Source organism: Meriones unguiculatus (assembly GCF_030254825.1).
Source record: "Meriones unguiculatus strain TT.TT164.6M chromosome 13 unlocalized genomic scaffold, Bangor_MerUng_6.1 Chr13_unordered_Scaffold_34, whole genome shotgun sequence".
In the NCBI taxonomy this organism is placed as follows: domain Eukaryota; kingdom Metazoa; phylum Chordata; class Mammalia; order Rodentia; family Muridae; genus Meriones; species Meriones unguiculatus.
In genome coordinates, this window is record NW_026843646.1 from 12,651,646 (window position 1) to 12,679,231 (window position 27,586).

Below are 27,586 nucleotides of genomic sequence, written 5' to 3' on the forward strand. Positions count from 1 at the left end.
ATTCAGGCCTGTTTTGCAGGTGTCATGTCTCCCAGAAAAACTGTACTTAGGATGATGGCTATCTGAAGAATGAACTCATGTTTATCTTTTCCTGTGCTTTCATGGTCTCAGTGGTCTCATCTTTCATATATAAATCTTTTATCCACCTGAACTTTTTCTCTCACTACCTCTTGAGGTTGGTCTGGAGAGCATTCCATCGCTCATGCTGACCTCAGGGCTGGGCTCACAGGGGTGAGCCACTGCAAGTGGCTCAGTTGAAATGTGTTTTGATGCATGGCTACCTATTTAATCCAACATTGTGAGTAGATTTTTTTTCCAAGGGATCGGAAATGCCACTTTTATCAAGATTGTTTTGCTGACTGATTTAAGATCTATCCAAAGGGAGAATCAAAATTGGGATGACACTAGACATGGGCTCTGACACACTGCGAAGCATGAGCTGCATTTCTCTTCCTTCTAAGGGCAGAGGAAATAATGACTTGGTGAAACTAGTCAGGGCCATAGTTAGTGAGCTGTGACTCTGTGGCTGCTAAAGTGGATTGGGGCTCCATTCACTTCTCTACGCCTCATTTTGCTAATCTATAAAGCCAGTGGCTTGGGCTGAATGGTCTCAGCAGTTAGTGCAGGGAAAGTGTTCATCATGAGATTTCCTGACGTGTCTCATTAGGGGACTGTGCTGTGCTCAGATGTGAGGTCTGAGCTGGAATGTTGTGCTTCCCAGTGTGTCCCTGCTCTCTGCTGACCACTTTCCTGTTATTCATGTTTCAACTGTCTGAGAAGTAAGGGCTGCCAGTGGAGAAAATCACAAAGCTTTATAAGAAGAGCAAAAAGGGGTAAGAAAAAAGCTAACTCAGCTAGCTGCCCTGTCTGCAAGGTACATTTTTAATATAGCTTTACCTGTTGTCACATCCGTGGCCCACGATGCTAGCAGTTCAGGCAGGGAGACCCACGGTGCATTTCTAACATGTCACCCGAGGTGCTTTCATCTACTGACAGCCTCACAAGGGCGGGAGTGGTCTAGAGGTGGTAGGACATCAGGGAAAATGACGTTGCAGAACTACATGTAGCTCTTCACATTGGCTTCTGAGTGACACAGTACGGACCAAAATTAGCTGAGGCTAAAGGAAATTATTTCAAGGTAATCATTAATGAAATCTCAAATGGGCGTCAGGCTGCTCGCCCACATGGTAAGGAACAGTGAACAGTTAGTCCTTCCTGGTTGGGTGGTGAGGAGCCTCTGGGTTCCCTGATCCATTTCCTCCTCACAGGCTCACTGAGGAGGAATGAAGCCCAGGGCCTGCTTAAGTATTTGCCCCAGGTCTCACTTTCAGTAAACAGAAAGCATAGTCAATGCCTGCAGGGAGGTGGGCCGCTTCAATGGCCTCAAGGAGCAAGTGCTTCCCTCTCCTCTGCCCCTCTTAAGACCTTTCTAAGGCTTCCTCTTTGGGAGTAGGTACCATAAAACTCTTCTGGACCCTTTTCATAAAGAAAATGTGACCTGGGTTCTCAGGCTTTCTGATTTTGGAGTCTTTGGCTGACTGAGCATCAAACTTGAACTCCTGTTAGACACTCAGTGAATGTGTGCTGCAGTTCTTTCCAAGATCAGTGCAGTAGGCTGGGGATACCACTTTGAGTGAAGCCTCAAGTCTTGCTGGCTAGAGAGCTTCAGTGTGGACAAACACACTGCTGATAGCACTGCCTTTCAGCACTGGGCCTGTGAAGGCCTATGCATAAGGCTTTTATCCCAACATCAGCCCACTAAGCGTGGGTGCCTTTTAATTCTGTAAAAGAACAAACTGAAGGTATGGCAGCATCCCTGATGACACCACTATAAAGTGATTCAGGGAGTCATTCTTTCTCAAATGGAAATCTCTTTGGATAACAAGAGTGAGACAGGCTCAGGCACTTCTCAGTCACAGATAGAGGTGCTGGAAGGACACTTTACTGGTTAAGAGCGTGTGTGGCTCTTCCACAGGACCCTGGTTTCATTCTCAGCACCTACATGGCATCTCACAACTACCTGCAATTCTAGTCCAGGGGATTAAATTGGTCTTCAGAACTCTGAGGGTACCATGCACACATACCATACACAGAGATGCATTCAGGCAAAACACTCAAATATAAGACAAAAACAAAATTTATATTAAAAAAAAATCACAGATATAGACTCTGGAAGTTAGTTTTCTTGAAACCAAACCGCCATGGAGTAGGCAGCCAGGAAGAGGTGAAGTAGCTTGGGGTGAGGCAAAGCCAGCTTTAGACCCAGCTCAGGCGTTCATTGGCTGGAGAGCCATTGACCTTACTGAGTTGTTTCTTACTTGCAAAACGCTGCTGATAAAACTTGCCTTTATAGTTGCTGTAGAGTCATATGTAACTTTTACTGTACATGTGTGTTCAGCCAAGGGCAGTTGAGGTTTGTAATGAAAATACAGAGGGGCCTAAGAATGTGATTAGTCAGTAGCTTGAAAGCTGCTCTTGCATAAAGCCCTCTGTTCACTGGCTTTGTTTCTTACCCCACCCCATCTCACCCAATTTTGGCAGCATCCTGGTGAACATGGATGACAACATCATTGAACACTATTCAGATGAGGACACCTTCATCCTCAACATGGAGAGCATGGTGGAAGGCTTCAAGATCACACTTATGGAGATCTGAGCACTGGGCCCAAGTCCCCTTGACAGGAGCTTCCGGTGCACTCCTTCCTGGGAGAGGTGGGCTCGCTTCCCTACAACCTGGAGACCCATCTCACCCATCTCAAGTGACTGTTACAAGACTGCTTGGAAGGGGGCAGGGCCCAAGGCCCACCAACAGACCAACAGTCAACTCTTCTACTTGCTTGGAGCTGAAGCCTGTATCCCTCGGCTAAGTTCTTTAAGCCTGTCAGGCCCTTATTTATTGTCCATTTTTTCCCCAAGAGCCTGGAGTCCAGGCCCTCCAGGACTCTACAAGTTACTGATAGCTCCACCTGAGACCTCCAGAGTTCCCCCTTCAAGGGAAACACAGCTAGTCCATTCATCTCGAAGAGCCTGGGGAACTGGGATGCCTTTTTTCTTACCTCTCCACATTTCTTGAGTGGATAGACAAGATGAGCTGCTTCTTGGCACAGTCGTCATGGGTGGGGTAAAGAGGACACCCATTTTCTGGCCTGGAACCTTCAGGTTGCTCTGAGGAAGGTCATTTTGCTTAAATACCTCCAGGGAATCTCAGCAAATAGCCACTGGGCCTTGTTCAGGAAGACATTCCGCTACCATGTCAGTAATAAGGAGCACAAAGTATGACTGACAGCCATGTACATAATTTGTACATAATATTGCAATAATATATTTTACCTGTGGTGTGTGGGCATGTTTACTGCCGTTGCCCTGGAGGGGACATACCTGGAGACTCAGAGCATTCTGCTCTATCTGAGAGGAGGCTAGGAAAGAGGCCTTTAAGGTATCATGTGACTGGTGAATGCCAAGATGGACTCTCCACTGAGCCATGCTGAGGACTTGTTTCCCCAAATGGAGCCCTCTCCCCTCAGACATGACTCTCCCTTGAGGCCATCACATTTTGTCTCATGGTGATCTGTTGTCTAAGAGTGTCCTTTGAGCTGTTCAGGAAAGATCATGCTGTCAGCGCCTTCTTTAGCACTGGAGTGAGACACCTTGAAGCTTATGCAAAGTTTCCGCAAGGGTTTGCACTGGGGTCCTATCCCTGGGGCCTGCTGCAGAACTGCTTAGCTTACATGGGGATGGACACAGTAGTGCCTCATAGTTTACAAGCATGTCCTTCATCTCAAGTGGCCCCTTTGCAAACCCAGCTGCAGCTTTTCGAAGCGAGCCAGCAGCTCGGCTGGGCTGTGACCAGCAGACATTGCTTCCTCTGGCTTCTGAAGATGGGAAGAGGTGAGGCTGTCCACCCTGGCTGTGGAAAGCGTGGGATTTCTGGCACTTCTGAGACTGGCTTTGAGAGGCACACTGGAGAGCTAAGGCTGTTTCCTCCTCTCCTGGCCCTTGGGAGGGCAAGAGAAAACGGCTTTCCTGAACAGCATGCCCCATGGTGGGCCTCAGTTCTCTTTGAGAGGACAGGTTGGTAGCTTGGGGATTTTTTTGTTACACTGTGGGCTGAGCACTAGTTGGGATAGTCAGGCACATCCCACCCCAAAGCCTGGATAATGGGGCAGCTTCCATGGAAAGGTCCAAATTTGTCTATGAAGCACTTTGATGTCTTACCTGGAGGCTCTGTTCTCCAGCTCCTGCCTTCTTGCCCCACCTTCCCCTGAGAGCCCGGGCAGCCGAGGCTGACTCTAGCCTAGCTACCCAAAGCTGCAGAGGAATGGGCTGGAGAGTAGGTGCTATGACCAAGAGGATCCAAAGAATAGCAGGGGCACCTTTCTGAGAGCCCACTGGGCTCCGAATCCCTCGGTGTTGCCAAAGGTTTGTATCCTGGGCTCGGCTCTGCTTAGTCCTCTGCTCCACCCCACATCACTTGCTGAACCAGCAGCTTGGGGACCCTCTAGGGTACTAGCAGGGCTCTGATCTAAGGCAGACAAACTCAGTGTTGGAAATATATGCTCTATGCGCTTCCCATGCTACAGCACTTGGGGTTAGCTCCAAACATGAATGGCAGACCTTAGGGTGGCTCAGGATTCCAGGGAGACAGATCTGTAGTGATCTGACAGGCTCCCAGCTCTTCTCTCCGGTTTCTGGAAAACTGCCCATCTCCCCCGAGGCAGAGGACCAGCTGGAGATGGCTTTGCCTTTGTCCTGAGTCACTACAGTCCTTGTGGTAGCCAGAACAAGGGACATGAAGCCAGGACCACAAATAGGGGTACAGCGGCAGGTCCAGGAGTGTCTGTTGGTGGACTTCTCTGCATCCGTCCCTTGCTGCATTAGCAGAGCTTTGCTGCGCACCCAAACTTTTTTTTTTTTGTAATCCATGAAAGGTTGGGGAACACATGAAGCAGGTGTTTTCATTCTATGACCCCACTGAAACTTCCTCAGTGTTTAGAAATTGGAACCAACAACAACAAAAATACACAATGGGCTGCCATCTTGAAATCAGTTCCTAAAAGACTAAGGCATGTCCCAAAGCAGAAACCTGGGAAGCATGAAATGAGTTAAAACATTTATTTTTCATGCAACAGGAAAAGAGTGTTTGTGCCAAATTCTAAGAATGGCCCTTTCTGAAAGACAAACAAGGGGAGACTGATTTGTATACAATCTACTCCCACGTAAAAAAAGAGTAAATGTAACTTAATAGTTTTGTAAATGGGAGAGGGGAATCTATAAACTATAAATATGTTATTTTATTTTTTGTACATTTTTAAGAAGAAAAAAATAAATATTCACAATATGAGTCAAATAGCTGTGTCTGCTGCTTTCTGGGCAGTGGCTGCTGGTGTGGGGAAGAGTCACCAGCCTGGGGTCTTGGCTGTCCCTGCCCCTTCAGTCCTTCATACGGTGGAGACTTGCCTACCAGTGCTCTCCCTCCTCCTTACGCCAGGCTTGCAAAAGAAGAGGGCCAAAGGGCAACAAGAGGCCTCCAGGGTGGCTGCCAGCACAGCTGCCCTTGACTGGCCTCTCAGGTGGGTTCTTTCCACTCCCTTCTCTCTGGCACTTTGTGGTTATTTCTGCTTCATTAGATCTGTGCCAACCGCTACGGAGAGGCTGAAACCGCACGGCTCCTACTTCAGTTCCGTCTCCACACGCTCTGACCCTTGAAATCCCATACTGGGGCTCCTGTGCTAGCCACCTCATTATGCAGCATTCACACTGCTCTAGCTGGTATCGTCAATGATCTCCAGGAGCAGCCATTCCAAGAGGCAGAATGCTAGCATTTTCTACAGCACCCTTCTCTAAGGCACAGTACTAAAATCTTGCCTCAAAAAAGCCTTCCTTGGCCTCACCCCCAATGGGATCCCTGTCCTTTGTGCTCAGATCAGTGCTAGGGAAAAACAGGCCTGGGGTGGATTGAGAGTGTTTATTATGGAAAGTTCTGGAAAGATCATGTAATTAGAAATGGGCCATGGTCTTTTTTTATTGCTACCCATGTCCTTCCTCATCTTTGGGTCTGATTGTTCTTCATACCTGCCTGAATGGGTCGTTTGGGAGGATGTGAGTGTTATCACGTCTTCCTTTCCCTGTGGACATCAGTGAACTGTGCTTATCCCCTCCTCCCCCCTCCCCAAGCTCCCCAAACTGGGGGAGATTTTTGGTGACATATTCCATCTATTCCAAAGGGTTCTTCAGCTCTGTGCTCCTAAGCAACTCTAAATGGGTCCATGGTTAATACTGGGAAGTCAAGAATTTGAGGAAAGACGGTGGGGGCCTCTGATGAGCCAGAGGCAGAGAAGAGAAATGTGAAAAGACACCAAGGGTGAGCACCACCCATGTTCATTGGGCATCAGTATCCATCACGTGGTACTTGGGAAAGAACATTTCCCATTCGCCATGAAGTGTTTGTAGTGGTATTTGATCCTGAGTTAGGTATTCCCCTCCGGCCACCTCCTTTGCTAACAAGGCCTCTCTAGCTCACACATACACTTCCAAGCCTGCCACACTTATGCTGACTGGCAGCCCCATCAAACACTCAGTATGAGTCCAGCCAAATGATGAGATGTTGCTATTGAGGTTCAGCGAGAGGTCTGACTGGCCATTTGCCTGTCTTCCTGGGGGTGGTGTGTACTGGTGAGGATTTTTATTAGCATATACTAATTTAGATATTTACACACATGTCTGATTTGGTCATTTTCATACCTCATTACTCTGGTTTGTTCCCCTTCCACTCTTGTTGATCCCTTCATTTTTCCTAACCAGGCTCCTTTCACATGTATCCCACATTTCCATGTGCACCGTGTGTGTGTGTGTGTGTGTGTGTGTGTGTGTGTGTGTGTGTAGACTCAATGAGTTTAGAGTTGCTTATGTGAGCATGGGGAGAAAGTTATTTAGAGCATGGGCATGGGCAACTTAGTATCACTGTTACACCAAGTTACACCGCTAAGGAAAATATCTCCCCTTCCTCCTCAGGGAGGGGTGGAGTCTCTTCCCTGTCCCTACCCCCTACCCCAAACCCCACCCGTGTTAGAATGTCCATGGGCCCAATCTTGGGCATAGGAGGGAATATTTAACTAAGTGGGGTTGGCAAGTCCAGCTGCATTGTACCTTAGAGTGTTTTTACTGTTTGTCACAGAGAAATACTAAAATATCAAATATTCCCTGGAAATTCATAGAGCTAAGCCTTCCCATGGCCTGGGTGTTCCAAGCTACCCCCTAGTTAGCTCCTGATGGTCACTATCTCTGCACCCGAGGAAGGTCTGGAACTATGCACCCGACGTTAACACTCAGTACAGAAAGTCCTAGGCAACAGGCATATTGATGCTACAAAAGTGGGGAAATGGTTGAGTTGTTGGTATACAGGCTCCTCAGGGCTCTGGCCACATTCCCATCATCACCTCATCATCACGTGTTGTGTTTCAGATATTGCTTACACACAGAGACTAACTGTGGAGGAGGAAAAGAGTCTCCTCCACATCTGCACCCCAAAGGTCTAGCTGGCCTGTGAGGAGCCTATTGTACCTCCTAATCTAGGGAGCAAGTTAGTAGCTCTTGTTCATACAGCATTAGCCTTTGGGGCTGTAGTCAAGGCCAGTGATAGGAACAAGACGAGAAAAGCTTGATGTGATGGCTTTGGGGGAACATTTAGTTATCTCTCCCAATTACACTTTATTCATTCTGCATCCCCCCATAACCCCCTCCCTCCTCCCATCCCAATCCCACCCTCCCTCCTCCCTCTGCTTGCATGCCACTCCCCAAGTCCACTAATAGGGGAGGTTCTCCTCTCCTTTCTGATCTTAGTCTGTCAGTTCATATCAAAAGTGGCTGTATTGTCCTCTACTGTGGCCTGGTAAGGCTGCTCCCCCCCCCAGAGGGAGGTGATCAAAGAGCAGGCCAATCAGATTATGTCAGAGGCAGTCCCTCTTCACATTACTATGTAACCCAATTGGACTCTGAACTGCCCTGGGCTACATCTGTGCAGGGGTTCTAGGTTTTCTCCATGAATAGTCCTTGGTTGGAGTATGATGGAGCAGCTGAGAGTGGCCATTGTCACAGTAAATTCTACCAGAGTGGATGCAGGACTAGCCACAGGATTATCAACATGGATTGCTGCAGCCATGAATCATCTGAAGGAATGGGCGGGCATGGGAGGGTTAGCAGGCCTTCTGGTGTTGGTCTCCTTGGTTTGCCTGTGGTATATATGCAAGATTAGAGTCTCACAACAGTGTGATGCAGCCATGATCATTCAGGCCTTTACAGCCATTGAAGCAGGACATTCTCCCCAAGCATGGTTGGATACCATAAAAAGCTAAAATGATACGCTCAGGATGCGAGGCTAAGCACTGCACTCAGGGTCAGCCGCTTTGGACCCAGAGAAGAGCATGTCTGATTGCATGCGGGTTGATGCCCCAGGTCCCGCCTCTGAGAAAAAGGTATCGGACGGTCTGATGCTCTTTGGGTGGATGACACCTAAATGAACATCTGTACAAAGTCCCAATTTATTTCTAATATCAGAGATCAGACCTCTACTCTTGCCTGATGCGTCTAAAACAAAAAGGGGGAACTGTAGAGAGCTGTGGAATGCTATGCCTTAAAGATGGAGCTGGTTTCTGCCTTCCACCTTCCCGATGGTGAGTGCTCTCTGTCACGAACAACTCCACATTTGGCTAAGGCCGAGGATCTGGCTTGCTTCCATGTATGTGGACCTATCTGCATTGCCCCCGTGGCACGCCTGGGTTGGCTACCCAGAGGCTATTTAAGCTGTGGGCTGGCTTTCCCCGGGGTCCAAGGATTGTTCAATGTTCCTGAATAAACTGCATTGAAAAAAAAAAAAAAAAAAAAAAAAAAACAAGACACTGACATTCGTTGTAGTTGGCTTCACAATAAACTGCTAAAACAAGTCTTCTGTAGTAAGATTGCATTAGCGCTCACTAAACATGCATTTATAAGGCAAAACACTTAATTTGGTCTGCAATACCCAATATTTTATATACAGCAGTCTTTTTATGAATCACAAGTAGGTAGCAAGATGGGTCTGGTTTTAGAATGTTACCATCTGTGTTTGATTTTTCAAAGGACCTCATATTAGCTCACCTCTGTAAACCTGTGGGGTGGGAAAACCGCTGAGTCATCTTTCCCCATCTCTGTTAATTTACCTTGTAATGTTCACAGCTTGGAAACTACAGCCTGCTGGGGTGGAGGGGAATGTCCCAGCTGGCTTTAATAGCTTTACCCCAGGGGGTAACCTGCTGTTAGAAAACCTAGCCTCCGGGTGCCTGCCATAGCCCTGAGGGCATGCGTGACAACACACCCAGATTAGGAGTTTTGTCTTTCAAACAAAACCCCTCAAAGCTTGCTGAAGGATCTCAGGGGCAGAATGGAATTCTTTTCTCTGGCCCCACCAGTCTTGGGTTTTAAGACAGATACATTAGAATCAAAGGGGAAAAAGTAATAATGATTAAAAAGTCATCCAACAGGGAACACCACGAAGTCTGTTCATGCTCTCCACAAGCGCTCTGGGCATTCACGTCCACGACGAAAGAAGCAAGGGGCAAGGGTGTCACAGCAGAGCGCGTCTGACTGAAGAGGGGACAGCTTCACCATCAATATTGTTTGGCAAAAAAATACAAATAAAATAAGTTTAAAAGCCAACTGGGAGAGACCCAGGCAGCTGTAGCGTCCTTAGGGTGCGGGGCTCAGAACTGGCTGGCGCTGCTGGGGTCACACTGCAGGAGACGCACTATGGATGGATCTCTTTTGGCCCCTTGGATGAATTCTTCCAGGGAGAGTTTTCCTAGAAGGCAAGAGGACCAGTGAGTGACGGCCTGTGGTCCTTTGCACTGCACACGGGGCACAGCAGAAGCCCACAGCTTCACCCACCAGAAGCCAGGAGACCATGAGGCAGAGACCCCAATTCTCTGTTTACCATGGCATTCCCCCACCTCGCTCAGTGCACAGGGCCATTTAACAAGACCTCCAGGACAGGACCCAGGGCCTGGGGAGGGTACTGGCTTACCCTGACCTGAATCTTTGCCCTAGTGGCTCTTCTGCCTCTACCTATACCGGGGCCTCACCCCACTCCTCGAGCCCCTGTGCTCATGCTCAGCTTCTGAGGACTGAGTAGCCCTAGCTCATTTGCGTGTGCCAGGCTCAGGCCCTTCAGCCCCTGTGTACTGCTGTATTCCGGTTTGCAGAAGACTCCTCCCCCCACCCCGCTCCCAGTGGGCAGAGCAGGAGTGTAGGTTCTTTTTAACAACTTTTGAGGACAGCACCACCGTCATCCAAAGTCGGGAGGATAAAGGAGTGTGTTCTAGACAGAAGGTGATACACTTCTGTCAACCCAGGCGGCTTGAGAAGGAAGCCAAAAACCTGGATCTCTCACCAGACGGCTTTCTTTCTTCTTTTTTGATATGGACTCTACTGTGTAGCCCAAGCTTCCTTTTTTTACCTCAGGCTCCTCAATTTCCTGGATCTTCAGTATCCTTCCTCCTCAACTCTCTGCCAGTAAAGGTCTCTGTCACTATCACTTTGGAGAAATGGGGGTGGGGGTGGCTTTCCTCATTCCTGGCACTTCCATGGTGACCATTTGATTGAAGTGACTCATTGACTGATAGTTGGAAATAGAACTGTTGGGAGCCGTTACCTAACTACCTAACTTTGCCCTCTCACCTTCCCTGCAGACTTAGCCCCATCTGTTTTTCCAAAGACAGATACGAGGCTGCCAGGCTCCTCCAGGCCTGTGCACTTCAGTACCTCCTTAGCTGCTCTTCCATGCTACCTGCTCAGCCCCTGCAGGATGAGAATGAGGGGATGGGATTGGAAGCAGCATCTTCTAAACACTTTAAAGCTGCAGGCACAAGCACAGGCATCGGGCACCACAAGCTGTAGAGCATTTGGTACCCCATATGAACTCTGCCTCTTGCACAGACTCCCAGATTGACTTGCTTGTAGGTGCAGACTTTCCATGGCAGAGGCCAGCAGTGGGATGCAAAGACCCTTATCTAAGGAGACTCTGGTGGCAGCAGGCTTCACACCACGCCGGCTCTGCTCCAAGTGAGGAGGGACAGGAGGCTCATGCCCGAAGCACTGAAGCCAAGCCCTGAGCTGAAGCAGTGTGTTTTTCGGGTGCTCAGCAGTCCCTGCCCTCCTGCCCTCACTGCCTCCATCCCCATAGCTTTCCTTGTTTAAACAAATCTTTCCTTCTCAAAGCCCAGGGCAGTAGTACTCGGCTGTGCATTGGGCAAGGGCCCAGGCAGAGCTCTTTGATCCCATAGAAACAGTCCCAGTGGAGAGGCTCTGCCATTGCCTTGAGCCAGATATCCAGAAGTGTCTTTCCCCCCATCATTTAGTCCTCCTCTAAGGAAGAGGCTGGGTCTTAAAGCCATCATGTTCCCCAGATGACCAAAACCTGTGGTTCAATATCATAAAAACAATCCCATGTTTGTTTAAACTTGTGAAACAAACTATGTGCTGTGAATCAGGGCACATGAGGGAAAACAGCTCTCAGAGGATGTCAGGCAGCTTCATGGAGGCAACTTCTAGCAGTGAACAAGCTGGCTGTGCCACCAAACCAAGATTCTCAGGGAGCTGGCGCCCCACGTATGGGGGGAAAAGGAGGCTTATTCTATGCAGAACATGCTATCATACACACCACGAAGGACCTGGTATATTTGTACACAGCTCACTAGAATTATTAAACATCAGGTGTGAGGGTCTGGGGCTAGTGAGCTGTCTCAGTGAATAGAAGTATGTGATAGGTAAACCTGATGACCTGAATTTGATTCCTGGAAACTATGTAAAGGAAAGTGGGGGAAAACGAACTTCATAAACATGTCTTCTGCATGTGTGCACCATGGCACACTCATACATGTCATGTAATAATACTTGCAAAATTCTACACTGTAATATTAAAATGAGTTTTATGTTTTAAAAATGAGTTGGCTGGAGAGATGGCTCTGCAGTCAAGAGCAGAGGACCAGTTTGATTTCCAGCATTCATGTTGAGTAGATCACAACCACCTGCAGCTCCAGTTCCAGGGAACTGTATATCCTCTTATGCTCTCTGCAGATTTCTGCATGCGTGTGATGCATATAAACTCACACATGTGTGCAGGTACAAACATACATGCATGTAAATAATAAAGAAATACATGTTTGTTTAAAGAGCTGTGAAGCTTTTGGCAGCATTGGGTCATCAATGGTAGGCCTTGACTTAGCACTGTAAACTCAGGAACTATTTCTGAATAGCATTTCAAGATTTGGCAATAAAAATAATGATTCTAAAATAACTTTAAATTTCAGTTGAATAATGATCAATTACTTAGCATACGTATGCCCCAAATATTGCACAGAGAGAGATGCTATAAAGAAGTCATTATTTTTCAATTGCCTGGGGATCCTGTATCTTACTTGGTAGCCCAACATGCAGAAACCATATCTATTTATTTGATTTTGCAGATAGCTTCAGACTTGTGGTCCTCCTGTGTCACCAAGCGCTCTTTGGTTTGTGCACCTGCTGGCTGCATCCAGGCAGCACCCTCACCCAGTGGAACCAGCAGACCACTCCAACCTGCTTCCCACTACCTGAGCTTTCACTTGGACGCAGCATTGTAGAGTCTGCTCATAAGATCACTCAGGCAGGCTGGGATAAAAGCTGTTGGGGTCTTTAAGAAACAGCAGGCACATCCCCATACTCTGGCCTATTGGCCACAAGGATCCAGACTTCTAGAAAAGGCCCATCCTACCTCAGTGGCTTCTTGGGTCCTTTTATTTCTGCTCCACAGGACCCATTCTATTCTGGGGAAGGCTAACTTAGGAGAAAGCTAGAAGGGCCTAGAAAATAAGGCCTTTGCTCTAGACTGGGACCAGCTCCAGGGTCTACCCACTTCTATTCCTCCCCACCCAGCATAGGTGGTTGTCACATATCACTGTGCATAAGGTCCCTGTGGTTGACATTTGGTCCTTTTATAAAGCCACCCTGCCCGGACTCCACCAGAAGCTTGACCCAAGCAAAGTCCTTTAGCCTCTTACCATCTCTATTGGTGTCCATCTGGCAGAAGATCTTCTCTGTCCTTTTTTCTGGGGTTGATTCATCTTCAGGCATTTTCATGACAGAGGAAACCATTTTGTAGATAGCCTAGGGAAAGAAGCAGCCGGGTTGTGATATGGAAACAGTTCAAGCCAACAGTAGCTCTATCAAGAGTCAGATGCTGGAGTAAGGGGAAGGGCCCTTTGCTCTGCTGGAGCGCCGTCTGTCCCTGAGCCTTTTACAGGACAGAATGTGAAGTCTGTGGTAGAAGCCAGGCCCTCAAACTTGCTCTCCACCAACGACACCCTCGGTAGTGCCAACTGGCAGAAAAGCCCATCCTGCTGCCTCTGATGTGTTATACGTGTAAAGGAGCTCTCAGCAGTTGTGTCTCAGAGTCATTATTACAGGAACTGGGGTGAGGGTGGCCATGTGTATGTCATTATCTTTCCCCTGGCAGACCCTATCAGTCCTCTCAACCTGTGCAGCACTGTTTTCTCCACAGTGCGTGGCTATGGGCTCACTCATTCTCTGAAGATCCAAGTAGCTCTGAGAGGGAAGGCAGGTGCTGTTAGAGTTTTGGATTATAATAACTTTGCAATCTCAGGCTGAGATAGACTTCTGTGAAATATGATAGAAGAAAAAGAGATTTGACTGAAGGACTGAGTAAGTGGAAGTGAAGATGCACAGGAAAGGTTCGAGGGCCTCACTCATCAAAGGTACTTTGTATTTAGGAAGAGCAAGATGAAGTCATTGTTTAGATCATGACATTGTTAATCAATTTTACTTTGGGCACTTCAGCATGGTAAAAACGTTTAAAAAAATAGATTTTGTCAGAAAGTTCTGGAACTTTCTGGAGTTCTAGGTACATCAGTGTAACTGGGAAAAACAGGGAAATAAAGACAACTAAAGAGAAGAGGAAATGCCAGGCGAAGGTGATAGTAAGGGTTAAATTTCCCTGCCTTACATTCTTGTTTAGGATCAATCCTATCAGAAATACCTAAAATATTGTAGACATGTTCTAATCCCAGCCAACAAAATAAGAATGAAGGTAGATTCACCCAGTAGAGGTCCCCTTGGGCAGATACCATCCCTCAGAGACCCCTGCGGCAGACTTCCACGTCCCTTGCTGAACTCCAGGGACACCCCATGGTCAGTCACTCTAGGCCAGCACCGTGGCCCAGTTTAGAGTGATGGCCAACACTGGATAAACTCAGCCACATCCAGCTTTCCTGAAAAGTGCTTGCTAAAGAGTTCCTGCAGGCAAGAATAGGGCTGTAATTAGTTCTTGTCCCAGACCCTGTCGGCTGTTCTCGGCTGTTCTCGCAAGCCTCCATCTGTGTCTCCACCTGTGCTATGGGTTTAGAACCACAGGCCAACCTGTTGGCCATAGAGGTAGTGCTCTTTTTAAAAGTGGGAAAGCTTTCCTGCTAACTCCAGAACAAGGCAAGATGGGACCAGGCGACACACACACACACACACACACACACACACACACACACACACACACACTTTGAGCTTCTTTGTGTTCTGTGAGTTCATAATCTCAGGGATCTCAGAACAGCAACAGCAGTGCAGTGTCTGGACCCCACCGGTTCACCCCAGCACAGCCTCTGTCCAGGGCAAGCACTGCTCCGTCAGCATGCGTAGAGGTGTCAGCTGAGGAATATTTACAGACAACAGAGGCATTTATTTTTTGCCTCAAGACTTCAGCATACTGTGATTGTCTTTCCCCAATCTCTTTTGGACCCAGTTGTTTCTCTCCTGAGTCTTTTTGCCTCTTGGGGGCTCCTTCCTGGTTTGTGTTTGTGACTGTCTTGCAGTCAGGTGCTCTCCTGTTTTCCTAGATGAGTGGCTTCACTCGCACTCATTTCTTATCTGAGTGTTCACCTGCTCACCCCCAAGCCTGGCCCATGTACTAAGGATAAAAGAAAACGGGACCCTACCACAGGAAGCCACCTATGCCTTCCCTTCCTTCCTCTTCAGCGTGCACTCTCCCTTCCTCTGCACAAACAAATGGCTCTATTGCAACGTCTCTGGGAGCATTTCATTCCACTTACCCTCAATTATAGTTGGCCAGGACACCCTCCTTTTGTGACGGGCGATCATGCCTGGCTACTCATCAGGCTACTGGCAGTGGCTACTGCAAGGTCTTGTATAGCACCAGTGTAAAGAATTTGTTCCAGAGTGAGAGCCCCACCTCACTTGTCTTCTTTCATATATACATTTTTAAGATTTATTTATTTGTGTATTTTATGTATATGAGTACACCAGAAGAGGGTTCAGACAGGTGAAAGCTGCCATGTGGGTGCTGAGAACTGAACTCAGAACCTTTGGAAGAGCAGAGAGAATCTTTGCCACTGAGCCATCTCTCCAGCCCAGCTCTCATATTCTTCCTCTCTTCTCCTTTACTCTGCTTCTCTATATAAGGTTCCCTCTTTGTCTCACAGTTTTTGTTTCCCACCCTTTGTTTCCCACGTCTCTCTCCCTCTGTAAATGTGTATTTATACATAAAATCTAATTCTTGTAAGCTCCCTACACTCTCGGAGTCTGCCAACAGCTGCAGCTTCCCCCTTTGGCGCAAATGTTTGTGGATACATATCTATCACTGCAGACAACTATGCAGACCTGCGGATTTAGGAGCATATCCACCAACACCCCAACCCTGTAAGCCTCTGCTCCTGACTATCCCCTCCACAGGTCTCAGTTACCATTCATTTTCCCAACCCACTCATTCACCTGTCATTTTCTGTCTTGAGTCTGACACACCAGGATACTGCGCCCAGCCCTGCCTTTGTCCTGAGGGGTTTACCAGGAAGCAGGCAGAAGGATGAGATGCCCACTGTGGGATGGGCAAAGGGACTGTGTGGCATGATGACAAGAGGTGTGGGACTCTGGGTCTGAAAGGAGGCTAGGGCAGGCCGCCCTGAAGGCTGACTATGAAGCAAGACATGAAAAGAGCACAGACCTTCCAAAGAAAAGCAGTTGGCGGGGTTTGTCCTCTCACATCTCATCTGCCCTTTAGAAAGAGCTTGGATGCTACCACACTGAGAAAAGTATCCCACTTTCCAGAGACCACCCTTTAGATGGGCTTAGGCACACCGGCAACGCCTTAGTAGTTGTCATGAAAGCCTTCACTTCCGTTCTTCTCAGTCCCTAGTGCTCCCTTAGAAACCCACTGACCCTTTAAGAACCCTGGGCCTGGAAGGCTAGGGCTAAATGGAATCCTCCTTCTTGGGACTTTGATGACAACGAGCAGTAGCAGTATGGAGGTCAGTCCTTTAACACTTCTGCTAGAGTGGAGGCGTGAAAGCTGACACAAACACAGGGTGTAAGAGGAGACTACCTCTACAGCCAACAGGTTGGCCTGTGGTTCTAAACCACAGCACAGGTGATGACACAGATGGAGGCTTGTGAGAACAGCTGAGAACAGCCGACAGGGTCCTGAACTGTTACAAAGGAATAGAACTGGCTCAGAGAAATGAGGGCTCTACAAACAGCTCCCTCGCCACATCACCAGCCCACAAAGAACAGAGTCACTGAATCCTCCACAAGACGATGCATTAGTAGCAGTTGCAAACTGGGCACCTGGATGTCTGGATGGTTAGGTTTCCTTTAAGAGGCTGGTCTTTGGCCAAGCATAATGGCTTTGTTATGGCAATTAGATTAGATTTGTTCTTTGTGCATCAATTAGCCAATAGGATGAATGCAGTGATCCCCAAACCAAGTTTGTAATGTGGTTGGCCCCAGGGCAGAACAGACAGGGGTGGCTTCAGGCCCCAGGGCAGTGCACAGACAGTGGTGTGGGGGGACTTCAGGCCCCAGGACAGAGAAGATAGGGCAGGTGGGGCTTCAGGCCCCAGTGGTGTCAGTCTCACAAGCTTAGCTTGGAGGGATGATGGCTTCCTTCTGTTCCCCAGAGCAGGAACAACCAAAACTGACTACTGTTGAGCTTCAGTCTAGGGCTCTAGAGCCTCAAGAGAAAAGACACAGTCCCAACCAGTGCTCTGAGGCAAACCATGTCTTTTATTATCACCATTTCCCCCAAACTTAATGGGATTAAGCCATAGAGAAACCAAGCTGCTTCCGCATGTTAGTTTTAGCAATGTCAGTGAAGACCTGGCAGAGGTAGCCTATTTTTAAGTCCTGTTAGAAGGACGCTGTCCCTGGGTATATGTGTACCTTTGGGACACTCAGAAGCCCAGTAAGGTTGTTCCCTGTTAGGCTCACTGTGGCCTTCCTCTTTGTGGTCTTTCCTCACTCCTCCTTACTTTCCCTCCTTCCTCCCTCCCTCCATTCCTTCCATCCTGAAAGAACAAACTCTTAGAAACAGTCACATCTGGATTGACAGGGCTGTGGATCGACCAAGGCCAGGCACAATTTTAAGAATCAAGGCGTTTTCTCTGAAAGACACCAAAGCGACTCTTTTCACCAGAGAATTTAGACTCTTCCTATAAAGCACCAGACATTCAGTGCTCTCTGATGGCAGCGGAGGTTAGCTGAGCAGTGCTGTCTGTGGATTGCAGATAAGGAAAAGCATCCTACTTAGAAAGATTTCTACACCAGGATAAGAGACCCTGAAAACCTTTTCTGGTAATAATTTTAAACTGCAGTCGGTGTCTACATGCTGGAATGATATGTCATTCAGCTGGAAAGGTAAACTACATCAATGTCCATCACCATGTCCTGCTGAGGTATTTGAGTACCATTTCTGACAAGAGAACAGCATTCCCATCTCCTCTTTTATTTTATTATTTGAAACATTTTTTATTTATGTGCATGAGTGTTTGCCTGGTGACCACGAAGGCCAGAAGAGGGCATCAGATCCATTGGAAGTAGAGTTAGAGAATGCTGTGAGCTGCCATGTGGGCTGGGACTCCATCTCTACCCTCTGAAGAGCAGTGATCTTAACCAGTCAGTCATTTCTTCAGCCCCTCTTGCTCCCTCTCCATAAATGACATCTCATTCTTATACTACATTTCATGAAGGTTTTTACTTAGGAAAAAATAAACTATCAGTTTTTCCTGTTCAAAATAGGGTCTGTCCACTTTGCATATTTTTCCCCATACAAGCCTGAGAACTTTGAAGATCTTAAGTACAGATTTATAAACTGACTCTTCCTTCCTACACAACAGATTACTATTTAAAAGGCCAGCACGATGCCTTTTTATCATTTAAAGGTGATAGACATTAGATAATCTATAGAACCAAGTGTGTGGAAATTAAAGCTATACACACATAAGCGGGACAAACTCTGCGATACAGTGCTTTCACTAAAGTTTTTTGTTTTGTTTTGTTTTGTTTTTTCTTCTCTCCCAAGATTGTATTTCTCTGTGGATCCCTAGCTGTCCTGGAATCCTCTCTGTAAATCAGGCTGGCCTCAGACTCTGAGTTCTGCTTGCCTCTTCCCTCCAAGCCCTGGGATTAAGGTGTGAGCCAGTGCCAACGTGCCCCTACAGCTCTTTTTAAGAAATGTGTCTTTCAAGATGCCCTAAGACCACCATCACCCAAACAAGGTGAGAAACACTGGTTTATGCTGACTGAAATGTATTAGGACAGAGAGAATTAACTGGAAAATTACTGAGTGCTGGTGGTCCCTAGCACCACCCCAGGGGCTTCTGTGCCAGCACCCTTCGATGCACTGTGTGCTAGTTTTGACTGAGTCCGTAGCTCATATTTATCTTGAAATACTTCAATTCTACCTATCTGTAGCTTTTCAAATATAATAGCAGACAACACTGACTTTTAGTTCATGTAGAAAGTAGAGTACTTAGGGGCTCAAGTGCAGAGATAGGCTACCTTTCCACTTCTGATTACAGAGATTGAACAATGTATATTTCTTATACTTTAAATAAAATCAAGTTTTAATAGAAGAATAATGAGAAAGTCTCTGACTTGACCAGAGTCAATTTTTTTGTAAAATTAATATATTATAAAATGTGAACAAATGAATGAAATAGAAATGAAGAGAGATCTGTGAAAATGAAGCTTACAAGTATTAAAGAAGGGTAAGAATACCACAGCGCAAATGTTAAAAAGGCCCTTAGAATCTCTGCACTGAAGATGCCCACTAAGTTGAATCCAGCACTTCCCAAACTGGTTTGACCAATCCTTTTGTTACAAAGCATTGGTAAAATCAGCACCCCAAGGAGAGTCTCTCTGAGCCAAGACCAAGTCTGATGCTAACACCTTCTCCTGGAATCCTCTGTTCTTTTCCCTCTTCTTCTTGGCAGAACTAATGATCCAAGACCCATGATGCTTCTCCATGAGTTTTCTCTTCCCAGTGGAATCTACATTGCTTCATAGGATGTTTATTCATCTGTGTATGTTTTGTGGCTTAGTATTTGCTTTGGTTGATGAATGCATGCTGGCTTTGTGATAAGCACAGGGACCATACAATATCTTTCAGATTTAGAAAAGGAAAGCATGGTCCAGGTCAAGAAACTCACAGGGGGCAGAGAGACAGGCATTCAGACTGAATGTGAAAATGGAAACAGAGAAGGTTACTTCCAACCAGGATTCTCAGGGACTGGACTACCCTCCGAGTTAAAGCCATCACCAACAGAAACCAAACATGTTCCATAGATGGCACTGGTTAAAGCCAACGGGTCACAAAGCAAAAAAACCATGAAAATGGGAAAACAACTTACATGGGGGGAGGGTAGGTATGAGGACAGGAAGGAGGTAATAGAGATCGAGGTGTGAGTAATCAGAATGGATCATCTACACACAAGAAATGGTTGAAGAATATTTTGATTTGACAAAGACCAAATACATCGAACCTGATGTATAAGCTTATAAGATCTGTAAATTAGGCAGCCAATGACAGTGATTCCTGAGAAACTAGAACCAGAAGAAGTAAGCCCTGGACATCTCCACTGTGATGCTGTGACAGTGACTGACTCACCCCTATGGAAGGAGCTTTATAGACTCACTGGCGGGTGGACAGACCAAGGTGTTTAGTCATTCAAAGACAGTGTAAAGGAGAAAACCACACAGGCAGGAGTCCAGAGCACTGTTGAGGCTCCCCATGTGTGTCTGGCTGAGTTCCTGTGCAGAGGAATGAGAACTAGCAAAAAACAGGGTTGAAAGAATCAAATGGGAAGATGGATGAGGAGAGCCTGACCGTCAGCTGTGGTCAGGAAGAATGTCACCATCCATGGAAAACCTCCTGATTTGTGGGGTCTGTCTACTGGGAAATAGTTAGTCCCGGTGATCCCTGCTCAAATTTTAAAACCAAGATCTGGAAAGTTCGAGCCATTTCCTAGAAACTTAACTACTTCTCCGAACAAAGCATAAGGACATTAAAAAGCTGGACAGAATTTATATTTACAAAATATACCTCTCAACGGGTAAAATTCACAATGTCTTGTGCCCTCCCACCCAAAGCTATCAGTCTCCTAAGGAAGCAGTATCATCCACACAGAAGGAGGAGTAACTCCATCCAGTGGCCCAGAACTGCCACAGATGTTATAATTAGCAGAAAGCCATTTAAACCCATACAAAAATGTGCTCCATCTTTCCCCAAAAGAGATGGGAGAAGACATTACAAAGAACCCAACTTGAATTTTTAGCAATGAATTCTACAATGTTTGAGGTGGAAAATGCACAGAGTGAGATTGATGGCAAATCAGATCTACTAGTAAAACAAGTACTCATGTAGACATGAGGCTAAGTTACCCAAGATCAAAGGGAGAACAGTTAGCATCTGCAATGCTGGTGGATTGTGTGTGGGCTTCAGGCTGTACAGTATGTCCATAATTAAAGACTGAAGGAGGGAAGAAAGAGAGCCAAAAGCATAATTACTAAAAACATTCCAAATCTGATAAAAACCATAAGTCTACAGATCAAAACTTTGATAGACAAAAACATAGCATCCAGAAGGAACTAGATGGTTTGTGCATTCCACTAGTCAAGAAAGTAGACTCATGGTTAAATTTCTTCTTAAGGGACCTGCAAGGAGCACATAATAGATGCAAAAGGAGGATAGGGGAACCTGAAGTTTTAAAAAGAAGGGGACATTGGCCTGCTTTCCTCAAGATGCCTAGCCATCATCTTTACTTTGGGTAAAGGTGGCTGTTGCCTGCACTTGTTTGTTGCTCACGTTGAGTTATGAGGCTGACGCCTGTCCCTGTAACCAATGACAGTCCTGCCGTCACATCGGCCTTGCTCAGTGACTACTTGCAAACAGACGGGAGGCAAGCGTCACTCCATCTCTTACACTGGATGCTGTATTCCCATCCCAGCTTCTGTCTCTGACAGCTCCAGGAAGTTCTAGGCCACAGGAGAACTGGTGATGTCTTTCAGGTATCACTTGGCCCTTTCCATAGACTCAGCCTGTGCCATGGCGGGTGTGTGGGCATTTAGACTGCCCCCAAGCAGGGCAGGGAGCTGGAACTATGAGAGGAAGAAAGGAATTTCCTTCCTCATAAAGTGACAGGCAGCTGTTCCCATGGAGAGCAGAGAATCCAGAGTATGGTGGGGAAAGGTCCCCGTTTCAGCCTGCTTTAAGCTGCAGGAAGTGCTTCTGTACAATACTAAAAACCAGCCTAAATCAGGATCCTAAATTTGTAACTAACAGGAAATCAGACACATAACTGTAAAAAAGAAGTGTTCATTTAAGGTTCTAAACCAAATTCACAGATGTTTTAATTTATTCATCCAGATGATGGTACATCAAAAAATAGTGAAAATAAATAGTTTTCTTTAAAAAGAGCCACAACTGTCCTCCAGCATATGTGGTAGACTGAGTAATGAACCCCCCCACCCCCTGTGGATGTCTGTGTCCTGACGCTTGAAGCCTGGAGCTGTCTTACCTTACATAGCAAAGAGACTTCTCAAAACTGGATGAATCAATCACAGATCTGGAGATGGGAGGGTACACCTGGATTCCACACATGGCCCCGGAAAACACAGGAACCAATGATTAACATTCATAACTACACAAATGCATGCATGAACGGAAGAGACGATCAGGGTTGCAGTCCCAGGGAGCCAGCATCTGTGCAGCTGTATTTGAAGGTGAATGAGCAGGCCTGGGAATGTAAACTTCTTCTAAGAACTGGGGCAGATGAGAAATCTTTTCTCCAAATAGCTCCAGAAGGGGACACAACCATAAGCACACTTTAATTTTAGTCCAGTGAAACTGAGGTCAGACTTTCAGAACTATAAGATAATATATTTGTGGGCTTGTAAGCCATGAGCTTTGGGGCTCCTTGCTGTAGCAGCCATAAAGACTAATTCAGCTGGCTTCAGCACAGAATTCATGGTAGTGTGGTAAATTCTAGTCTTTCATACCAATATCCGGAAATGAATTCTAGCCTTTTTGTCACTAATGCTATTCCAAAACTAAGTCGAGGGAAAGATCTAAGTACAACAAATGGATGATTTCTGAACAGCGTACGTCCCTCCATCTCTATGCAAAGCCTAATTAAAGACTCACTTTCATCCTGGTCTACGCCCTGACCCTGTCAGCATTTGTAGGTAAATGATCATAAATTTTCCTCCCCTCATTCCCCATTAAATGGCTTGAATTGCTGAGTCTTGAAGGGATGGTGATTCAGCTAGGAAGTTGCTTTCAGAGATTGTTATTAAGCTACAAGTGTTCCTTCAACAATGAGACCCTCAGTCCGCTTATGGTGCTCCCTAGCATAGCTGGCCCCGCCTCCCTGCTTCCAAACAGCTGTTTGCCCAGCTTACCACAGACACTCAGCAGACAGTGACTGCTTTGAAGTAAATCAATGTTTTCCTAAGTGGTGCAGACCAGCTAGGACAAAGACAAGAATATTTCCACAAATAGCTTCCTGTGACAGGGCTTAGAGAGTGTAGGCTTTCAAAAAGGGAAGGAATAAAAGATTAAAAAACAAAAAACAGAAATAAAAACAAAACCAGACCGTGGAGTTCAGTGAGGTACACTGAATTCCAGTTCATCCCAAATAACTGATGATAGGGATCAGCCTAAGAATGTGATGGACTGTGTGGACTGTCAGCTTGCAAAATAGCCCTGGGTATGAAAATGGTTTGAGATTTAATTTAATCTCTTCGATGATCTAAAGTCACTTCAGGTGCTTGTGGTGTTCGCAGCCATGAGTATTAACCATCAAAGGCATGGGGGTGTCCAACGGTTGAAGAATTTGAGTCTTCTATTGACAGGCTTCTTAAGAACCTCAGCCTTACACACACATGTCTGAAGTTCAGGTCTGGACACTTATGAGGGCCTGGGAGTGGCCTAGGGCACTTTACAGTGAGGGGCAGGCCTCCATCAGGTTGAGCACACCTTCATGTTTCTCACCAGGCTTGAACATGGTGGAAGACCCTTCAGGGTCTGGGGTCTGCTGTCGTGTTCTGCATGTCCCAGCGTTCTTCTACCTGCTCTTCCAAGCCACATTCCAAAGCACGGGGCAATGTGACCTTCCTGAACACTGTTCCCCTTGCCAGAGCCTTTGCTGAGCTATGGATAGCAGATGAGTGCATAGCTGCATCTCCATTCTCGTAAGCTCCTTACAGTCTTGCTATCTACAGGTTCATCAACAATGGCTGCAAAAACCTCCAGGAAAATTGGGCAAAACCAAACCAAAACAAAAAACAAAACATTAGAAGATAACACCATGGCTCTTGGGCATTTTTGTTTCAGATTCCAGTTAGGAAGAAGTTTTGTCCAAAATGAGAATAGCCCTTTCCACTCTTCCAAGGGCAGAGCCCAGCGCTCTGAGATAGAAAGGCCTGGAATGCAGCAAAGTCCGTGCTGGGGTGTGTGGGAGTTTGCCTAGTACTCATGAAGCCCCTGGTTCTGTTCCCAGTACCAAATAGTAAAACAACACATAATAGCAAAAAAGCCTAGTTAGGATGAAAGCTACAACTGAATGTCATGTGTTCCCGAAGCTCTGCGCCTGAAGGTCTGGCCCTGCTGAGAAGTGGTAGACTCTCTAAGAGGGGGCCTGCTGGGCTCATCTTCAGGTAGTCCGAGTGAGTCTTCAAAGGAGACTGCAGCACCTCAGTCTTTTTCTCTTTCACTGCTTGCTGGCCGTGAAGTGAATGGTTTTTCTCTGCTTCACACTCCCGACCCTGATGTAATGTTTTGCCACAGGCCCAGACTCACAGAGGGGACGAAATCTACAAAACTGTAAGTCAAAACAAACCTCCTTGTAAGTCGATTGTTTCAGGCATTCATTATAGTTACAGAAATCAAACCTTGGAATTTTAATTTTTGTTTAACTATCAAAAAATAAGGGAAATCTAAGGTGCAAAATGATAAGCAGTTGTCCTACCTCCACTTGTGGGGGCATTAGAAAAACTACTTTGATAAGATGTATCAAGAGATCTTAGAAATATTGACCCAGCTTTTGGGATTCCATCCTAAGAATGGAAAGAAAAACTTTATATAGAAAAACTTTATATAGAAAGATTGACTTTTTTTTTAAGACATGATTTCTCTGTGTAGCCTTGGCTGTCCTGGACTCACTTTGTAGATCAGACTGGCCTGAAATGATCACAGGTATGCACCACTGTACCTGGCAGATTTACTTTATTTTTAAAGGATAAATCATTTATAATGAAAACTGGAGGTAACCTAAATATCCAACAGTAGAAAATTAAGTAATTTTAATATACTGTAGGATTATTATGCATTTTATTAAATATTTTTATAAGACATCATTATAAACACAGAAATACTTGTGTTACTCTGCAAGATGAAAATGGCAAGGTAGAAAATAACATATACCTTACAGAAGTAACTGAATATTTTTAATGCATGGTAAGAGGACCAGGAAATATATAATTTAAAAATCATCATATTAAAAATTATCAAGAAATATATCATTTAAGAAACTGTCCTACCCACAAAAAATTTTTAAAAATAAAAAAAATTGAGGGTAGGATGGAATAATGAATACTTTTCTCTTAATATTCTGCTTTATTGTACAATATGGGTGCTTTGGGTGCATGTATGTCTTGTGCTTGCAGTACCTGTGGACGCTAGAGGAGGACAGTGTATCTCCTGAGCCTGGGGTGACAGACTGTTGGGAACCACCATGCTGGGAATTGAACCCTGGTCCTCTGGAAGAGCAGTCAGTGGTCTTAGCCACTAAACTATCTCTCAAGCCCACCCCTTTATCTGTCCATCTTTTACATTAGCTGTCCCCCTCTGCAGAGGAGGGGAAATGCTTAAGATCTATATCACTGAGTGATTATTTTGGTATGGCCTGTTACCCTCTGGTGGAAGGAGAGCCACTGGTGGCCATTCAGAAGAGAGAAGTGCTTGGAGAGCGATTCCTGGGTGAGGCAGTGTCACCAGAAACCCTCATCTTGCATCTTCCTAACGTTTGTGCTGTAACTGCCCATGCAGGCTCCACCTGAACATGACTACTGTTCAGTCACAGCTCTATTGTAGTCTTTTCAGCTCTGTCCAGCTTGTCATGGTCCCTTGTCATGGTCCCCAACATTCTCCGCAAGCTAGCCATCCTTTATCCTAACCCCATTCCTACAGCAGCTGACTTCTTTCATCTCCTTGTTCCATCCCTTCCTACCCAACGCTACCATTTTCCCAGGGCAGCAGCTCTATCTCAATAGGACATTTGCCCAGAAGCCCTGCAATGAATGTGACCTCTGAGCTGAGCCCTCCAAGAATCCAAAACCCACGCCCTTGACCCACCTCCACCACGTGGTTCTCTACCGAGTTTCCCTCACCTACCTAGAGGTGAACGGCAGCCAGCTCCCGTGGTCTCTGTCATCATCTAGTTCTTAGTAATGGCGGTAGCAGAAGCTCTCCAAGTCTCTCCTGAGCCCTCAGTGAATCTCCTTAGCTTTGTCCCCAGACCCCACCCACTGCTCAGCAAGCTGCCATTACCACGAGCCTACCAGCACCACCTTCTCCTGTTTGCTTCAGTGAATTTACTCAAACTGAGTGGTTTGGGGAGGCCAAACTCAGCGTTTCTTAGTAAAATGAAGAAGCTCTCTGTATTTGCATCCTGGATAGGATAAAGAGTCCAGACCCTACAAAGCTGTAAATTAAGAACAGTGATCTTGACTATGTGTTTGGTCCTGGGCATTTGTGGTGGTTTGAATAAGAATGGCACCCATAGGTTCATATGTTTGAAATCTTGGTCCACAGTGGAACTGTTTAGAGAGGTTTAAGAGGTGTGGTCTTGTTGGGCTCTGAGGGTACAAAAGCCCACACCAGGTCCAGTCTCTCTCTCCCTGATGCCTATGGATCAGGATGCAAAGCTCTCAGCTACTGCTCTAGCGCCATGCCTGTCTGCTTGCTTCCTACTTTGATGATCACGGACTAACCTTCCAGAACTGTAAGCAAGTCCCCAATTAAATGCTTTCTTTTATGAGAGTTGTCTTGGTCACAGTATCTCTTCACAACAGAACGGTAACTAAGACAGCATTTCACATGGGGAGGTAAATCTAAACTTAAACGAGCCCCATGACAGGCAGTCCCACTTCACAGGTGAAGACACTGCTTGCGTTGACTGCTGATCAAAGCCACAGAGGTGGTCCCTGAAAAACGCAGGTGGGGACCCAAGCCAGGGCTTTGTTACTCACGCAACTTCAGAAGACGTGACCGTAAACTCTATGACTGAGCAGGACGTTATATTGACCAATGGGAAGACTATAACAAGGGTAGCCACCAGGGAGAGCCCTGGCTCTCTACAGTGTGGGAGTCACCCCAAAGCCCAGGTGACTGCTGACAGGAGAGCATGTGCAGGCAGCAGAGTTGAGCTCCTGGGTTTGCAGGAAATTCTGACCAGTGGAGATTTTTATGCCATTTTTGGGCATGCAAATTCAAACTTTTCAAAAGTTAACTGCCTCAGAAACACACCAGATTACACACTCAGTCCCAATTCTCCCGGTGCCTCTTGAGTCTTTCTTGTGACACATGCTTCTCCCTCTAACATACCAGGGCCCCTCCCTGCACGATCTCCAGCATTTCTGCCTTGCTGATGTAGCCGTTACCGTCCAGGTCGTACATGCTGAAGGCCCACTTCAGCTTCTGTTCCAGCTTGCCCCTCAGGTCACACTCAGGGCTATGATGAACTCTCTAAAGTCTATTGTCCCGTCTCCATTTGCATCAAAGGTACGAAAGACATGCTCTGCAAATTTGGAAGCATCCCCATAAGGGAAAAAGTTCCCATATATTTTCTTAAACTCTTCCATTGATAAGTGTCCACTGGGGCAGTCTCTCAAGAAGCCTTTGTACCACTCCTGGATCTCATGCTCCAGGAATTCCGTGATCTCCAGTAAGTCCTGCATGACTTCAGGGCACATCTTGCTGTTCTGCTTCCCCATTCTGGCCACGAAAATTCAACTGCAGAGAGAAAAGAAAATACACATCATAGTTTGTAGAGCTGTCCTACGTGATTATCAGGTGTTGTTCCTTGGGAAGAGTAAAAAGAGCATTTTCATGCAGCCTTCCCTGACTGTGTGTGGTGGGGCTGCATGTGTGTGTGTGTGTGTGTGTGTGTATGGCAGCATGTGTGTGTGAGGCAGCATGTGTGTGTGTGTGTGTGTGTATGTATGG

The 27,586-nt window shown here is 46.4% G+C and overlaps 2 pseudogenes; one reads left to right on the forward strand and one right to left on the reverse strand.

The window, feature by feature from the left end:
• Positions 1 to 2,656, forward strand: part of LOC132650923 (grainyhead-like protein 2 homolog) — a 59,366-nt pseudogene extending 56,710 nt beyond the window's left edge.
• Positions 2,657 to 9,734: 7,078 nt separating this feature from the next.
• LOC132650863 (neurocalcin-delta-like) lies at positions 9,735 to 27,363 on the reverse strand (annotated as a pseudogene).
• Between the last annotated feature and the right edge of the window lie 223 nt (positions 27,364 to 27,586).